Source organism: Molossus molossus, unplaced genomic scaffold, assembly GCF_014108415.1.
Source record: "Molossus molossus isolate mMolMol1 unplaced genomic scaffold, mMolMol1.p scaffold_m16_p_5, whole genome shotgun sequence".
Lineage (NCBI taxonomy): Eukaryota > Metazoa > Chordata > Mammalia > Chiroptera > Molossidae > Molossus > Molossus molossus.
This window is the reverse complement of record NW_023425388.1, coordinates 22,914,581-22,933,833: the sequence shown is the minus strand read 5'-3', so window position 1 is coordinate 22,933,833 and position 19,253 is coordinate 22,914,581. Positions and strand designations below refer to the sequence as shown.

Below are 19,253 nucleotides of genomic sequence, written 5' to 3'. Positions count from 1 at the left end.
ATTTTAAAAATTGCAATTCCAGCTCCATTGCCCCAAAAGATTTCCTTGGGGGGGGGGGGAACTCCAGGTTTTGTTCTAATTGTGCTTCTTGTTTTTTTTGTTATCTTTCTTTCTTCCCTACTATCCTAGAAAAAGAAAGGTTTTCTTTAAATCCAAATACATCCAACACAGACAATAACCTTATTAAGTGAATAAATATATTCACTAAAAATAAATAAAATAGCCCTGGCCAGTTTGGCTCAGCGGTTAGAGCATCAGCCTGCAGACCAGAGAGTCCTGGGTTCGGTTCCCACTAAGGGCATGTACCTCAGTTGCAGTTTGTCCCCGGCCAGGTTGGGGTCATGTGGGTGGCAGCCAGTCGATGTGTCCCTTTCACATCGATGTTTCTCTCTCTCTCTTCCCGCCTCTCTCTCTCCTGCTCTATCTGAAGATAAATGCAAAAATGTCCTTGGGTGAGGATAAAAAATAAACAAACAAACAAATAAAATATGCATTGATTATATTAGTGGTTTACTGATGACCCTCTTTGTAGCCCAGACACAGAGGGGAACATGGATACAGCTTTGAAGAATTTACTGCTTAATCGGGGATATAAAACCAACCCACAAATAACTGTACATAAAAAAAAGGGAGAGCCCTGGCCAGTTTGGCTCAGCAGTTGGAGCATTGGCCTGCGGACCAGAGAGTCCCGGGTTCGGTTCCCGCGAGGGGCACATACAAAAAAAAAAAAAAGGAGAGCCTAGCTGAGATGGCTCAGTGGTTGAGCAATGACCCATGCACCAAGAGGTCACCAGCTGTATTCCCGATCAGGGCACATGCCCAGGTTTTGGGCCCGATCCCCAGTGGGGGGCATACAGGAGGTGGCCCATCGATGTTCTCTCTCACCAACGTCTCTCTCTCTCTCCCTCCCCCTTCCTCTCTAAAAATCAATAAAGAAAATAAATGTTTAAAGGGGAGAAGTACACAACAGAGATAACAATAAAGCTTGGTAAATTAGAGAGAGGTATCAGGGGTAGTTTCATGGTAGAAAATACATCTAAGGTAGGCATAGAGGGATGAGTCTCATTTGGTCACAGACAAAAAGGAATGGCAACCCAGACTGCAGAAATACAGAAAGCAAAGGCAGGACAGGGAAAAGCAAAGACCGTGTGCACTGGGGAACTGGTCTGTTTAGAGCACCACGTGCACTGGGAAGACAGGAGATACAGCTGGAACGTGGGGCTGGACCCAAGTCAGCAAGAATTCTGCCTTCACTTCCCAATTAACTGAAATTCCTCCATTCCAAGATTTCACCCAAGGGCAGAGCCAGAATATTTAATCAAATACGCTAAGGGCTAAGAATAAGACTGTGTATGGGATATGAAGATACCTTATTAAATAAACTCAGGATTTTTCTACTTCCTAACGCTTTCATTTTGGTTGCCAGAAAGCTGAGAGTTAAATTTCGTGCTCAATTTCATCTCAAGTGCTTGTTTCATCTCTTTTCCTTCTAATTGATTCGTTACGTCTCTTTTTTACAGTCCTATTTTATGTGCACTTCACTGTTTGTTGAAAGCCAACTCGGGTCCTTTTTGCCTGTAGCATACATCATACATACATAAAATCAAACCACATTTGTCCTGGTACCAGGTAAGATAGTAGATGCAACAGCAAGTTTCAGAAAAGAAAAGTTAGAATGTATCCACCAAGGAAAGCTCGCTCCTCTATAAATTTCCATGAAAGATGGCCCCATAGAATTAGGATACCCAGTCACAGCAGTTAACAATTGCTCTAAAATGTATAACTGTGGGGTTCAGCCACCTATCTTCTTGCCCGGCTGTCCAGTTCGACCTTCCCTGTGAATCAGTGTTCTTACTAGAATGCCAAAATGACCTTCTGAAATGCACAAGGCTTCCAAGGCTGCAGATATTTTCAGCTGTATCAGCCCTGGCTGTCACAGCATTCTGCTTGATACTGAGTGGCAAAACTGGAGCCTCCTGTACTAGCCTGACCTTTTCAACTCACAATATTGTGCTGCCACTCAAAACTGAGTCTTCTCTTTCTGTGTTACATTGTGATACGCTTTCTTTTGCTAAACTGTAAAGCAGTCATTCTCTGCATAAAGTGACACTTCTGCATGAAAATACTTTGCTCATACACAGGAAGCCTAACGTTGGTAGAGGCTTTCGGATAAACATTTACTGACATCTATAAATAACATTTCTTTAATTACTGAAAAGATTATTTAAATTTTGTGGCAATAAGAACTATAATAATGTCATTATTGCTGCCATGGTCAATTTAAAATGTGAGAGATGTCTACATTTTATAATTGCACTTTTATAATTGCATCTGTTTGTGTTAACTATTATATAATCAATGCCTAGCATAGTGCATAGAATATAAAAGTACCCCAATTAATACTTAAGTGAATGCTGCAGAATCTGCATGTTTAATTATACTTCATTTATCATAGAACTAGTGAACTGAAATATAGGTGCTTAATTTTCTTCCCCCAAAATTAGTACATCAGCATGGAATATTGCTCTTAAAAAATATTCAGGAGAAAAAAATATATGCAGAAGAATTCTTGGTACATGACAGAAAACTATCTTCTTAAATCCATTAATGTCAAGTCATTCAAAAACAAAACTGTTGCTGTGTGAATAGGCTGAAATTTAATCAATGGGAGAAGACGGTAATGAAAATCAACTCATTAAGACACAGATTAAGGTTCTTAATAACACTATCTATCAAGTGATCTCAAGCCTTAATAACTTTTACAGTCACCATATATTTCAATTTACACATATATATCAGAATATCTTGTTTTGTTTCTACTTAGCATCTATGGCATAAATATTTTCACAAGTCCTTCTTGTAATCAGAGAACTACAAAATGATATTAAGTGTATTTCAAGGCAAATTTACAAACTCGCATTAGTTGGTACTGTATCCCTTAGCTTCATACATGTACGCTGTTCCATTTTTTAGCTATAACGTATGCACTACATCGTGATCCTCCATGGAATATACATGTACAACATATGTAAGACACATATATGCACACATGACATACACAGGCAGGCTCTAAGTACTCCGCTAGGGTTTGGGGAGAAAGTGAAAAAACATAATCAGAAATCTCCAAGTAAATGTCAACTGTCAGTGACATGTTTATTTTAATGTTGGCAACAGATTCGTCTTTTTCAACGATGACAGAAATGAACTGCATTACCCTAACGCTTTCAATAATGTAGTTGAATCAATTACAAGAGCATTTGCAACACTTTTTAGATTCAAGCTATTTCTTACAATGTACAACTCAAAGCCATTCAGTTGCGCAACTGGCAGAATGCTATGTCATTCACAAGTGACATCAGAAACCTCACAGGTGGTAATGATTTTGAGTCTAAAAGTAGATTCCGCTGATCTTGGCGAGTGCCGGGACAGAGGGATTAGGTGCCTGAACCACGCGGCAGATCAGGCCATCTGACACCGCCTCTTTCCCAGCCAGCGACTCCTCAAAGCCCGCTCCATCTTCGGCTTTTTCTATGCCCACAAATGCTTCAAACCTGTCTTTCACATCTCGTCTCCTTCATTTACCTTTCTCCCACCCACCTGGATTAGGCCTCAAATCGGTAGGACGACGAGTATTTGCGTACTTAACCTGTGCCGTACTGATGGCAACAAACAGGCAAGCGGACAGCAAAGCTGCTGGGGTGCGGTCTCAGCACTCACAGACCTTCTGCATGACCGTGGGGCAAGCTCACTGACCTTAACCTTGCTGAGGCCCCATTTCCTCACCTGTGAACTGGATAGGGGCAGCAACACATGAACCTCACAGGGCTGTGTATGACCTACGCAAGGTCACATCCATAAAAGAATAAGTTCCTACCATGTAGGTAGCTATTTTTATAATTATTACGATTGCTAATGGCCTGGTCTTCAGTGGCTCTTGCTTTGTTTTTGTTATTTCACCACGGATGGACCTTTTTCTTTAGGCCATAAACTTCAGAAAAGCAGAAGGACAACCTTCATTTCTCTTGAAAATTTCAGTCAAAGGATGATCCTGAAGTTGTTCATGCAGTGGGGTCTATGTAAAGGTTGATGAGTTCAAATGAATCATGGGAAGCGATGAAATAAAAATTCTGAGTTTTCTAAGCCACAATGCAGGTTAAATCCGGACACAAGGAACAGACCCTGCTCGGCGGAATGGGGTCTTACAGATCGCACAGCGTTGTCCTTTTAGCATTTGGAAGTTTGGAAGCTAGCCTACAAAGTACAGCTTTATTTCCTGCACACACTGGAAAGCTGGAGGGAAAAGAGCATCGTGTGCACATTTGAACCCCTTTGTCATTGAAGTTAAATGCAGCTCACCTCTCGCTTATGGATTTTTCTTTTCTATTAACATGAACGTTGCAGGCTCTGACACTTGACAGCCAGGACTGTGTGTTTCAGTCTCTTAATCAGAGAGCCAGCGTGAAGGAGCATCAGATGAATTATATGTCCCACGTTCCTCCAAAAGTACCAACAGCAGAAATAAATGAATCTCTCTTCTGTCTCGTCTGGGATGACGCTATGTTTGAATCATGCTTATTTATCAAATACTCAAACAGAAAAATAAATGTCTTAAATACTAAACTTTAATAAATTATCAGTTGACATTGTCTTTCCTCTGAGATACAAAATCTATAAAGAGTTCATGTGTCTACTGGATGGTTTTAGGAAAATTCCACACTCTGCCCACGGGCAGCCTATTCTTGGCTCCTCTGTGCCCACTTTGTTTTGCTCGTACATGACTTGTGAATATTTCGATCACTACACCGGAACCGGCTTTGAACACGGGGCACATCCTACTCACCTCTTCACCCCCTGAAGGACACAGCAGGATTAGGGGCACGTGGAAAACTGCACGCAGTAAACATTCGATCCATAAGAGTGCTTTCCTTTGAGGCCAAAAGCAATGGCATAAGATTCTTCCACTGTCCTTCTCTAAACAATATATCATTTTACTTGGTATGTGTTCTAAATAACTACGAAGAGGGGAATTTGTTAGCAAAATGACGTGTGTCCAACAAAGCAAGTTGCCAACGAATAGATTATCTTTTCGGGTCATAAGCTACGCTGCACCGTGGCAGAGAGCACAGACCGGTGTATGAAAACCATGCAAGAGAGACGCATCACATGACCACATGAGGATGACACATGAATTTAGCATGCTCTCCAAAGTTACCCCTCATGTATTGCTGAAATGTTTCTGGCATTCCATGATTGGTGTGAAAGTTCACTATCTTCTGGAACTTTGCAAAGCTTCCTCTGTAAAGGATCCCAAGTGGCCAAAGGCAATGCCGCACTACTGCAAGCCCTTATCCTATCTGCTGAGGCCTAGTTGGTTGTGTTTTGCTTTTTATGAATCAAAGAAATGGTTATAAGCATTTGTCCCACTACATGCCATTTATAATCCAACGTTAAAGCAAAAAGACAAAAGTTTATCTGCCCGCCTATTAAACTTATACCTTCTTGACTTAACGTCAGTTGTCACATGGGTGAAGTTTTTAAATTACTCAGTCACAACTATACCACATTCATTCCTAGCACATTCTTAAAGGGGAAATAAAGAATGCACTCTTTTTTTAAGTGAGAAACGGCCTGGCTACAACTCAACTGGAATGCTCACCAGCTGTGAGAATTTGGACAAGTAAGTTAACTTCTCTCAGTCTCGGTTTCCTTACCTCTTTCAAGAGGATGATGGTTCCTGCCACACAGGTCTGTTCCCTCAGTGTCTGGCACCATTACGAGATGGTGTCTCCCACAAGAACGGAGGCCAGCAATGTCTCATGTACAGAAGACACTCCAGTAAGTATGGAACCCAGCCTCATTACTTCCACCTGTCCGTACTCTCGCTCCAGATTCTGAAGACTGTCCACTCTCCAGGCCTATGTCAAGTGTCACCTCCAGCTCACAGCGTGCCCTGACTTTTCAGTTCCACAAACACTTCCTTCTTTAAAGTCCCTTCCTTCTTTGAATTTCCTCCTTTGGCACCCAACTGTATAGCAGCAATGCTCAATTGTACTGTTAACTTTTCTTGTCCTTCTCCCCAAATACATGTCAAGCACGTGTCACTTTCTCATCTGTCTCCCCAATTATAAGCCAACCACCTGTCAAGGAAGAATCTAAACTCTGTAATTCTCCTTTGGGACCTCCTCACCTATTACAATCCCTTAACTCTAATAGGTGCTCAAAATATGTCTGTTAATGAATTATTTAGCAGAACACAAAGGAGGAAGTGATTTGCCTCGCCTTATCGTTAACATCGTAAAATAAATTAGTGAAAAGGCCACAGCACTTAAACTTTATACTCCATCACTGAGAAACAGACACCATTTCTTCCTATCTTCATTGCTCCCAAAACAATGCTTACTTTAAAAATCCAACCCTCAAAACTGTATTTCTCTGAGAAAGACATTCCCCACATGCATTTTTTGGTAAATGTGGTCCCCCGGAGAGCATTATGCAGAATTCTATTTGTCTATATTTTACCAATAGTTTCCATTATTGTTCTGGACATTTCAAATTCTTTTGGGGAAGGTAATGCAATACCTCAGAGGGACTCCAGCTGTGTCAAAACCTGTCTGCATCCCCAGCTGCTCACTTTCACTGTGCCCGTCACACCTCTGGGCCCTCTGGGCGGGCATTTAAGACCAAAGACCTTACCTGAATTCCACCAAAGTTGAAAACGCAGTTTTCTTTGAAAAGTCTGAGCAATTAAATTCAAATAATGTCTTAAAATGATCTGAAGTAAGTCCTTCTAGTTAAAATTTGCCCATTGAACAGAAGGCAAAGAAGAATTTCTAATTATAATACTATTTAATCTTAGTCACCTAAAAATGAACAGTTTCTAAATATTATCGTAACAATATAGCAAAACAGATTTTTATCATACCCTCATAGTACAAGGCAAAATCCAGGTAAGGGGGGGAATGTCTAATAAAAGAAAAAGACATACTAAGTATGGCTTTCACATAATACTAACTGGCATAGAAATACAAGGTGAAATAAAGCACTGTTAATATTATTTTCTCTTGCTCCATGTAAACATACTATATTTAAAGATCAATAAATAGTGCAGTTTTTTTTAATTATCTTCTGTGGATATAGACTATTTAAATTAACAGTAAGTGGTAAATATTTATAAATCTTTCTTTTTTGAAAGCTGTCTTGATTTCATGGGAATTTCTCTGTGTATATTAAATACAACATAATCTATCTTTGTTATTTTGCTTTCTACTTAAACTATATTAATCTGTTTACTTGTAAAAGCATGTGAAGACCTTAAGGAAAAAGGATTTTATGTCCAGGAAAAAGAATACTCCGGTTATACTGACACCTACCCTAAAATAGCAAGGTCTGAGAGGTATAAACGTCAGCCACATTGAGCACATTGTAAACCGGTGTTATCATGGATCCATCTGCCACCTGGGTCATCGTGGGACTTGCTCACACGGGTGTTCTGCATGAACTTGAGTGGAAGACCAGGGCTGCCTGGCCCACAGTGAGGCGTTTCCTAGCAAATAACAATATTCCCCCTAAGGATGAAACTATGCTTACTTTGGGATAAAGAATTTGGTGATCTATAGTTCATCGGCTCCTCTGCTTTAAAAGAACTTGACACGAAATGTTTTAAGAATTTAACATGTATCATCTACTTAGGTCACAGTTCCTGATACAACATAATTTTAAGTGTTTGTTTTCTCTTGCTAATATTCTAAAATATAGTACTTTTAAGCTAAAAGATTGCACAAGTAGCAACATGAAAGACAGGGATAATATTAAAGTTTTAAGTAAGAAATTTTTAATGAAAAGTTTTTTTTCAAATCTTATTATATTTTTTAAATGATTTTTAATACGTCCCATCGCTTTTAATGTTTTCATCTAATCCGTTGTTACATCCTACGGATCCTAAGCCTGTCCCTTTCCCGCCAGCATACACATCCTTTTTCATTCCCATCCTTACCCTCATTCAGTCCCTCATCTCTATCTACAGTCTCTGCCTCACTCCATACGCGCCCTGGTTTTCCTCCAGAACCTGCACTCAGACACCACTCCTGTACGGTTGCCTGCCTAGCGAAATGTCTTCTGAGCTTCCCCATCGTGCATCCAACTTCCTACCTGCCCTTCAGTCCCCTCCCCAGTGCAGTCAGCAGTCTCCCTTTCCCACCTGATTCCTCATTCCTTCCTACCTATGAACCGCCCCCCACACCCGCACATGCCCTTGCTCTCCATCCTCTTACTTTTGACCCATTCTTCCAGTCTCCTCAAATGCTGTGGAAAACATGACTAGAGTATTCCAAAACACGGATGAGTCTCAATCTCCTGTCTGCACCCTACCCAAGTATTTTCTTTTTCATCTGTTTTTGTTCTTTTACGAACCATCATGGGTTCTAGAACTGGACTACCTTGATTCGGGGCTGTGTGGTGCTACTTTTAGTTAAGTAATGCTGGGCAATGAACTTGCCTGTGTCTGTTTCCCCATCTGTGAAACCAAGATATTAATAGTACCCATGTGGTTCTGAAGAACACAGGAATTAATTCATAAACCTTAATCTGGCACACACAAAGTAGTTCAAAATGTTAGAAATCACTGCCATAGTTCTTATCATCTTCATTATTCTTTATATAGCATTAGAGACAAAACAAAAAAAAAAGTTTAAAATATGGACATTGAAATAAAGAAAAAATAAATGATTCACAGCTCTACAAACGACAAAAAGTATTGTCTAGTCCTGCTACTTAATCTTTAAGATAAAAGTCATAAGGCCTATTTTCCAGCTCTAAAAAGATTAGATGAGCTGTTTTATAACGAAAGGTATAATAAGTAGAAACTTCTATTATTATTATTTATATGTTTATAATTTCAGAGATGTAGAAATGAAGGAACAGAAAGAGTAAATGGTTTTTCACAGGCCACATGTCTAGCTGTATCTGGCGTGGTGAAACAAAATGTATACGTTGTGAGGCTGTCTGCGCCCCTTCCCCCACCAAAGTCCATTACTCCTTTTACCATATAGACAAAAGTGCAATATATAAAGATACACTAATTAAATGATAATAATATCTATATGTCACCTCCTACATTTACAAAGTGTTGCACTTTTCAAAACCTGTTATCTCCATGTGGTCTTTTTTTGTTCTTCCTGTATTGCAACAAAGACTGGACTTGCAACACAAATGTAGTTGAGTACAGTATTTATAGGAACTGATTAGCTATTCATAAGCATTTTGAAACTAAAATTTGGTGAACAGAAATATCAATGGGGGGTCTTTGGTTGGAGAACGCTCAATGTGGCAGATTCAGTCTCATGGCTCACAGCTTTTCCCCACAACCTTTCCCCCACAGCAGGTCGTAGGCCCTCCTATTTTTTCTGTCACTTAACTTGACTCCCACCACCCACCCGAGACTATCTTTATACTAGGATGAGAGTTATCTATCCCCATAGAGGGGTGAAAGGTCACAGTAAAGGTAATGCTCTCTTATAATCAGAAAAGACAGAAACAAATAAAATGGGATATATCATTATTCCATGTAGAGAAAATCAAGGGTCAAATATAATTTTTTAAACATGAATAATTCTATCAAAGAGATGTACTAGAATCATTAAAACAAAAAAAAACTAAGAATAATATATAGAAACTGTGACCATGTATTTGGTAAATGTTCCTGCAAGGATACAGATGTAATGCTTACAAAAATGTGTTTTTTTATAATATGAAAAATACCAAACACAAATCAATTTCACTACTTCAAATCTAAAAATACAAAATGTCTAGAGACATGTAACATCACGTCAACAGCTCTTTTTGAAGCCTCTGCTGTGCAATCAATATTTCTCCACCATTAGTGAATGTGCTCCATGACTCATCAGAAATGATATACAATGTTCATGGGGATCCTGGTTCCCTCGTGCTCCAAACATGAATTGACACTAATGGCAGCTATGTCTCAGATAGTGGGCGACAGAGTCAGGATGACAACCAGCCAAAAGGCAACTCTTCTGAGGTTCCCTATAAAATCTGCTTCCCCCCCCAAAAAAGGAAAACACTACATCCCGTATATCTTTGGCATCCTTCAGGGAAATAAAAGTAAGCATACTTTATATAGATAGAAAAGAACTGCATGTTTTTTCAGCCTAACTCTCACTGTGCATGGCAAAATGTACTTCGGTTATGAAAATATCTGAAAGGAATGTTTCCAAGACCTATGCCATTGTGCTGTTTACCAGTCAGATGATTTTTCAAGAATGTGTTCAAATTTTAAAGATAACGTCTCTGTGTACAGGAACTCTTCAAAGCCCATCACATTACCACAGAAACGTATTTTTCCCTTTTCAACATTCAAAGCAATGTCCTCTTGCCTACAGATGAAAATTGTTCATCGTCATGAATTCATTAATCTTTCATTAACATTTGGTCAGGAGTTGGTTTGGATTTATTTGGTATTTTTATTTCCCAAGGAAGGAAAGTCATAGCAAAGGAAAATACATATTAAGCATTTGAAGGTAATTGTTATTTACTGAAAGCTCTATTCTAAAATAAATTTTAGTGCCTCCTTTATGTTTGGTAACTTCGGGACAATGATAACTATAGTGTCTCTAAAATGTTCCTAAGTAGCAATCATACTCTATTCTGGCCTCTGAGAGGTGTTAACACTCATCCCCTAATTATAAGCCTTTTCTGTGTTATTACTACCTCACCATTAAATCTCTAAACTAAATAGTAGTTTTAAGGAAATAAAAATAGATGTTAGGTGATGTTTCTCAAATTTTGGTTACAATGGGTAAGAACAATGAGGAATTTCTACATATATTAAACTTCTATGGCTTGAAAAAACACAAGTTTATTTTATTGTGTTTTGCCCAACAAACTCTTTAGGCTTTCTCCCCGAATACTGTTTCAGGCCTTACTCTAGAACAGTCCTGTCTAACAGAAATGCAATGCAAGGCACAACAGTCATTTTAAGTTTTCTAATAGCCACATTTAAAATGTAAACAAGCAAACAAACAAACCAAAAAACCACAGGTGAAATGATCTAATAATATATTCTATTGAAACCAATACATCCAAAATATTATCACTGCAACATATTTATAACCCATATGAAAATATTAATCAGATGTTTTACATTCCTCCCTTCGTACAAAGTTTTCAAAATCCAGTATATATTTTACACTTAGAGTAAATCTCAATCCGGACCAGCCAAATGTCAAGTGCTTCACAGCCACATGTGGCTGGTGGCTACTATACTGGACGGCACATTCGAGATTTCCAATAATATGAAGCTTTGGGGCCCAACAGGCCACACACTTCAAAATCTTCCTGTGAAACATCTTCTATGATCGGTATTGCTATTAGGGTTTTACACTGAGCCAAACATTTAAGTAAATGCATTTCATTTCCTTCTTCCCCTTCCCGGACCCACGTATCTACTGCCCACTCTGATGCCTTTTCCTTCAAGTATAGGAAACCCTAGTTACCTATTCTTCTCAGCTTCTTCCAAGCAAGACCTAAGATGTACTCTCACCTGAGCATCTTCTAACAGCAGAAAACAGAAGGTACAGCAAAGCTATTCTGTTTCCGTAAATAGATACATCCAATACTGGCCTAATGTATGGTGACAATGATAAATGCAAGGGCGGTTTTTTTTTTGCTTACAATGAAGATAGGAAATTTTATATAATGCAGTACCCACCCTTTCTCAATGAGAAGCACAGTTTTACCCTTTGTCCCCACCCCTACTCCTCCCAGGAGATACCTTGGGATATTCTGTTCTTTTTCTGGAACAGAACCCAGTGTTTCATTTCATAGGAATTCTGTGCCCAGAGGAAGAACAGAATGTTGGAATCAAAATTTAATGAATTCAACTTGGAGTCTAAGTTTGCCTCAAATGTGAAAATGTAAACACACGCCATAATATCTCAAACCATAAAGCATTTTGGACTCTCTCTTGGCCTGGCTGCAGAGGGGCTCACACTTGATTGTGTATCTGCACACAACTGGGTTCTTAGATACACAAGGAAAAAATTAAACTAGGCACATGTGAAGTTTTCTGAGTCTCTTAGTAATAATAAGACCTGACTATTATGTCTTAGATGACACTGTAATTACAGACGGATGGATGGATGAACAGGTTTTCTGGTGCTGACCCAACCTGTTCCCTAGAGCACAAAAGGCCACTTTTGTAGTCGTCAGTGAGGAGCCCCCCCCCCCATTAAACAAATTAAACTAAAAACTATGTCTACATCTTGTGCGAACTTCGAACAACACACTAATCAAAAAAACGTTCACTCCCATGCAAACACATAATACAGATGCAAACCAGAACACTGGAGGTTCCCAAAACACAGTTCTGAGCTGTACTGGCCACCAACTTTCATAAAGCAGAGATTACAAGGGACAACGTGCTTTCTCGGACTACAACGTAACTTTATTCAATGTCTCTGGTTATAACAACATTCTAAGTTTTGAACGAAATATTCTCAGGATGAATTTTATGGTGGTTCAACTTTCATTTTAACTTGTCGCAGTGATAATATTTTATCTCAACAAGACAAGAAGACACACCAACGCTCTCAGGAACCCACACAGCGATAACAGGGAGCGTGGATCACTTATGCTAGTTTAGAATAGTTATGTGTTAAATACCCCCTGTGTATAAACAGACACTGTGTTCAAGCCCAGGAGGGAGGAACACTGTGTCCACCGGTGTAGTATTTCAAAGCACGTTGCAGAGGGCCTGCAAATCCAAAGGCATTCATTATGACTTCTCTCTCAGCGTATTAATTTGTTTAAGAAATTCCTCGGACCACGGCAGCGTTTACCTTCCATGTGCTATCGCTGTGCCTGGAGCTGGTGGGCACCCAGAGTAAAGGCAGTGGCAGTAACCCTCCAGGCAGCTTCTCACTCAACCCGAATCCTAGGGAAGCCCACTCCACGGAAACACACCCCAGAAACGCGGCAGCCGCATATTCTCCGGGCCCGGGAGAGACTTGAGAACACAATTACTCTTCTGGCAACCCCCCTGTAGTTGTAAAGTGCTGTGTGAGGGCCACGCAGAAGCTCCACCATATACCTGCTCGTGTTACAGGCTCTGGAATCAAAGTATTCTCACATGACACATTACTACCAATAACAGATTCCGGCTCCATTTGAAAAAAAAAAAAAAAAAAAAAACGGGGGAGGGGGGAACGCTGTACATATTTGTCCTGCTTTTGTCTAAAAGCCTGAACCCAAGTACTAACTACTTTCCATTCCTTTCAACCTTTCATGGAAGCAATTCAGCCGACCAACTGCGGCTCCACCCAGAACGGGTCTATACTTACTTTTCTTACAGCTCTGAGTGACGCACTACAAAACGATGGGGGGGGGGGGGAGCCCTCTCATGCAGGGCGTCTTCCGCCCTGTAAACTTGGCAAAAAGGCAAACTGGACTGAAATACAGCACTCTCCATATAAGGAAGCCCAGCTAAACATGCCATGCGTAATTTATGGGTAGCAGGCAGGGAATTAACCTTTGCGTGCACATATTTGGCCCAGATGCAAACCGGGCTGGATGGCAGCCCCGGGGACAGGGATGTGGGATCTCTCGGGAGAAACGGTGGCTCCCGTCGGATAGGCTCGCACCTACGCCGACGAAGGTCATTAAGTTGCAAGTACTCTTGCACGCACCTGTTTATCGCCCACCCCACCCCACCCCACCTCTCTCTTTCTAGGCTGCCAAGTTGGAAGCTGGCTGCGCTCTGACAGTGTCCGCAGCGCCCAGGGACGGGCTGCTGAAGCCGGGCTGCAGCTGCAGCCTCCCGCTGCCCCAGCCCTGCGATCGGGGAGGCGGCCGCGGGGAGCCGGTGCCCGCCGCCGCCAGCCGCAGCCCGGAGCCTCCTCGCACTTCCTCCTCCAGCCCGTCCGGCCCCCCGAGCGTCCAGACAATGCCGAGCAGCCGAGCAGCGCAGGCAAACTGCGAACGTGGAAACTTACCTCTCACATGTTTTTTTCAGAGGCAGCCCGACTGCCGAGCGAGTGCCCAAGGCATTGTGGGAGTCCTGATTCCGAGAGGCCCGCGATTTAAAATTGAACTTGTCAGTGCCCGGTCACGGGAGCATTGTGAGCGCCACAACTCATTCAGCTGCAGTGAAAAGGCTGTTGCATGTCGCGGTGCAGCCTCTTATCGCCGAGCTCTGTTTCCGCTGCTGCTGCGCGGCCCCTCCCCCGCGCGCCCAGCCCCACCAGGAAGCCCGGGGCGGACTCGCCCGGCTCCGGAACGCGCGCGGCGCCGGAACAGCGCGCGGAAACTTTCCGCCGCGCGCCGTCCCCGGGGCCGCCCGGCCGCCCTCCGCCCCGCGCAGGCCGCGGCGGGCGGTGGGCGCCCCTCGCGGGTGGGCGCGGGGAGCGGAAGGCCAGCCGAGCCGGCGCTGGCGAGGTGCACCCCGCCGCCGGCCGGTGGTATCGTCCATCTCCCGCGTTCTACATGCAACCTCCCGGGGTGCCCGCGGGACGCGCTCCTGCGACCTCCGCTCCTTCCGACCAGCTGGGCGGGCGACCCGGTTCGTTTTCTACGTGAGGCCCGGGGACGGGGCTTTGGAAGGAGGCCGACAAGCTTAGCCTGAAGGGGAGACTCGGATGTGGATGAAACAGCAGGATCTACTGGGGCTGCCGCCCGAAAAATGCACCACACGGTTTTTGAACCTGGATGGCTCACAGGCGGGAAAAACATCTGCAAGACCGACCGCCAGTGTGTGTCTGTGTCGAGTGACACGGTGTCCACAGTTTTGGAATTCCTTAGTCAAGCGGATGGTCACACAAGCACCCACACAGGCTAGTTCCCGTCTAGTCTGTAAATAACATTCGGAAGGTAAAACCCCTCTTTCCCACCCTGCGTTATCCAAAGAAGAGGCCCCTCCCCCTTAAAAAATAAAATATTTTCTGAAATTCTGGAATATTCCAAGGCAAAAACGTCATAGTGTTGTTGGCACAAAAGAAACCACAGCCCCAAATCATAATTCACTGAGTGTATCATGAGATGTAACTTGGCTTCACTTTGACAAGAAAGAATCCTGGACTAACGTGGTGTGATCAAGTTTTGGAGACTGGTGGGGTAGAATTTTCTTTGAATTTAAGGAATGTTGATAACGTGTTCAGTGATTCCGATTGAAAACGTTTGTCCCAGGTTTGGACACAATGTGGAACAAGATGGTAGATGTGGTTCCATGTTCTTCCTACAATTTGGTTCACTTGCGTTAAAGAGGGTGGGGCCAACTTAAGAAGGGGAAGGGAAAAACAGCATGAAATAGGCCCAAGTGCAGAAATACGTCCAGAGGCATTAGTAACAACTTGAGTTCTTGACCCTTGGCTAGATCTACAAAACACTGACTTAATATTGCATATTGCTCCCTTCTGCAACTAATTAATTAATTAAATGGTGCCCCTTCTCAGTGTTAATTATTAGAAACTACCCAGTGCACACGCAGTTGAAGCACATTAAAAGACCTTGGCACTTTCTCGGAGAACGTGGAGGGACATTCCCTACCTGCTAAGTAAGAGCTATGAGGACTTCCTTCTAATTCAGCATTTAGTTCAAAAACTAGAATGCCTGCTATGCTAAAGATGCAAGAGTGGATAAGAGAGTCCCTGCCCTCAAGGATAATACCTCTAATGGGGAAGAGACAAACCCAACAGAGTCCTGAAGGGAGTCAGAAAGGGCTTCCTGGAGGAGTTACTGTAATAGGTACCTTGAAAGGTGTGCAGAAATTAGCAAAATGAAAAAGGAGTTGAGTCTGAGTCAAGTGGGGAAAAGAGCATGGCAAATACAACACACCTACCTGTCTATTAGAAGTATGAGTAGGATCAGAGTCAGGGAGTAGCTAAGAGGAGGTCTATTTATCCAAGGAGTCTCAACTTTACACTGAAAACTGTGATGAACTAGAAGAGTTGACACAGCAAGGAGATGTGTGGAGTTTGGACTTGTAGTTCAGAAAGATCCTGTGGCAACAGCTTGAAGGTGACTGGAGTGTGGGGTGGCGGCCGATGGAAGAGGGCTGGATGGATGTGGACAGACTGGAAAAGTGACTCACGCAGGGAATGGGGAAAGGAGGAGCCCTGGGAGACTTCCAAGTCCCTGGTTTAGCCTACTGAATTGTTTGCTACTTGCCTTTTAATGTCTTCCGTCTGCCTCCCATCCTCCTTGACTCTGACTTCTGAGCAGGTTACCTCTGCTTCTGCTCCAGGTTGGTGCCCTCCCTGGTTTCCACGTGCCTCTCCTCAGAATGTCCAATAAACAGTCAAGGGCTAATCCCTCTTGTAGGACATTATTTTCCATTGTTCTCAGACACTTGTGGAGTTTCAAGTTAGTGCTTTGGTGTTTTGTTTTCGTTTTTCTTGTGGGTTAGAAAATTTGCTATTTGGAACAACATGGTGAAAAATAGGACTTTGAATCTGTGCATGGTGCGAGAGGGGAATTATTTTTCCACTTCAGCACTGGAGGAGGGGGGAAGTTCTGGGAACAAAAGAGAAATTGAAACTGAGACAAATTTTCTGCTCCACCGAACAGAATACAAAGGAATACAAGAAAGACCCCTGAATGTTAGAAACAAAATAAACATCCCAGTAAATAACAAAGAAGAGGAAAGAAAATGTTATTTTACATCTGAGGAAGAAAAGGGGATGATGGCCAAGAAGCTCGTAGAAAACAGTCATCAGCCAAGGACTCAAACATGAGTTAAAGTAAATTGTGATATGAACCTTCACTGTCACTCGTTTAGTTTATCATGTGTAATATTATAACATGAATAATGACATTTTAAATTTTGAAACACTGTAGCAAACACCAAATCATATGTTAAAAATATTAAATCGTGTTGCCAGCTTTTAACTACCAGAGGAATTCTAACCAAATTGTGGAAATTACTATAAAGTTATTATAGTAATAAAAAATAAATAGTTCCTCATTTGAAATACCCATTGATACTCTGTGAGTGTCAGGAGAGAATTATGGTTTCTCTTATCTCTGTGTAGTTATGGTCCTCAGGTTGATGAGTGAGTGTATCCACAAATATAAAGAAGATCATTTATGTGTAGAGCGGAAAATTATAGAAAACAATTTCAGATGAAATAAAACTACATTTTCAGATGAAAGAAAGCATGCTCACTGCGGGTTACTGAAATATTTCAGGCCATTCAGGTCTCAAGTATACCAATTAATCCCAATAGAAATGCAGTTAAGAAATGTTGTTTGTAGAGATAAAATCAAATCCCTGGTTTACCAATAATGTAGATAAAGGAAATGGTAGCATTTATCTTTTTTACTCCAATGGCAGTCACACCTGTGTAAGTGTGAGTGTAGGTGTTCTGAATTGTGTCTTTCTTGTCCTACATACCACATTTATAGCTCAATAAGCTCTCACTGCCTCCCAAATAGAATTTGCCTTGTCTGCCTCCCCAAAATATAAATGAAAATATCCCAGGAAGTTATCCTTTTCAAACGTTGAAATGTGAAAGGGTCGTAAATCACTGATCTAGGAATGCTGTTTTTATTACACCAGAAAAAAAATAATCCACTGCAAAACAGTGTCAAAACTGAAACCCAAATTCAGGTTTCTTGCTTTCTAGTCCTTGGTTAAATATAGATGGTTAGGAAAAGACACTGTTGCAGGGCAATGAAGAGTTGCAAACACTCTTGTATGGAGAATCATTTTAAATAGATACAATAAGTGCATTTCTGTTAAATTTCACAGCAGGGGAGGAGGCACACTCTTTTGTAGCCTGGATTCAAATGTGTTCCAAGAATAAATGTACTTGAAAGAATTACATGAATTTAGTTTACTTTCAAGGACCCTTATATATTTATATATTTTACACACCAAAAAAGTTTTTAAAATTCTACCCTGTGTATGTGGGGGGGGGGGTGTGATTTTTATTATATATTGTGTGTATATATAGTACAGACAGTCCTCGACTTATGATGGTTTGACTTTGGATTTACTTTACTGTGGTCAAAAGTGATAGACATTCAGTGGAAAACATACACTGAATTTTGAATTTTGCTCTTTTCCTGAGCTAGTGATATGAAGTATGATACTGTCGTGATGCTGGGCAGTCACAGTGTTCTGAGCACATTTAAAGTAAAGTAGGCTAAGCTATATAGTGTTTGGTAGGTTAGGCGAATTAAATGCATTTTCGACTTAAAATATTTTCGACTTACTATGGGTTTATCAGGAGAGAACCCCATCTTAAGTCAAGGAGCATCTATATATTATATCACACAACTGATTGTATACATAGTATATTATGTAATACAATATATTATACATATATTCCATGTAGAAAAAAAACAACTGAAAAATATGGCCATTGCCTTACTTGTTCCTAAATGCAAACACATTTTTTTAAAAAACCAATAGAAAGGTTGATTTTCCTCCCTAAATGTGTACTCTATCTATACTTGATATATAAATCACATAAATGAGAAAATACTATGTAAAAATGAACATAGTGGTCTTAAAGTGCTTATAAAGATTAAAACATTAATTTGATTATACGTTTCTCAATTAAGTGATTTTGTCTAACAGTTGAATCTAATTATTCTGGCATCTGAATAGAGTACTAGAAAGCAAATACATTTTAGAATTGAAAGTTTAGCCTTGCCGGTGTGGCTCAGGTGTTGAGCATCAACCCATGCATCAAGTGGCCATTGGTTCAGTTCCCGGTCAGGGCACATGCCCTGGTTGTGAGCCCGATCCCCAGTGGGAGGCATGCAGGCGGCGGCCAATCGATGTTCTCTCTCATCGATGTTTCTATCTCTCTCTCCCTCTCCCTTCCTCCTCCTCAAAAAATTAATAAAGAAAAAAAATTAGTTTTAAGTTTGGAACCACAAAACGTTAGTAGGGAATGGAACATTGGAGGCCGTCTAACCCTCCCTGTTCCGTTGTTAGATGGGAGGACATCCGTGCACATAGTTTGGAACTGTGCCGGGGCAGAACTAACATTCATGTCTTCCGACTCTCTTAGGCCATTTATTTTCACTGTTTTCATAAAGACTCTGGGGCAACAAAAACTCTAATATAATCATAATGGTTCCCCAACTTTAATATGAGAAGGAGACACATTAGATTTCTAGGATAGTTTTTTCTTCCTCTATTTCTTCCTTGTTTCCTTTTTTCTTGTTGTATTCTTTCCATTTCTCTATCCCTCCTTCCTTCTTTTCATACAATAAACACTTTTCATACAAGG

The 19,253-nt window shown here is 41.3% G+C and overlaps 1 protein-coding gene across 21 annotated transcripts in view; it reads right to left on the bottom strand.

The window, feature by feature from the left end:
• MBNL1 (muscleblind like splicing regulator 1) overlaps positions 1-19,253 on the bottom strand; it is a 193,473-nt gene that overhangs the window by 155,979 nt on the left and 18,241 nt on the right. For 2 of the 21 annotated variants that reach the window (XM_036242641.1, XM_036242647.1), the window contains exon 1: positions 14,007-14,194. The exons of 3 other annotated variants lie outside the window; for them this stretch is intronic. The gene's annotated coding sequence lies outside the window, so the exon portion shown is untranslated. Of the gene's footprint in view, positions 1-11,557; positions 11,577-14,006; positions 14,621-19,253 lie in introns of those variants that run through there. 16 more of the 21 variants (XM_036242618.1, XM_036242624.1, XM_036242625.1 and 13 more) reach the window with 11 other exon arrangements.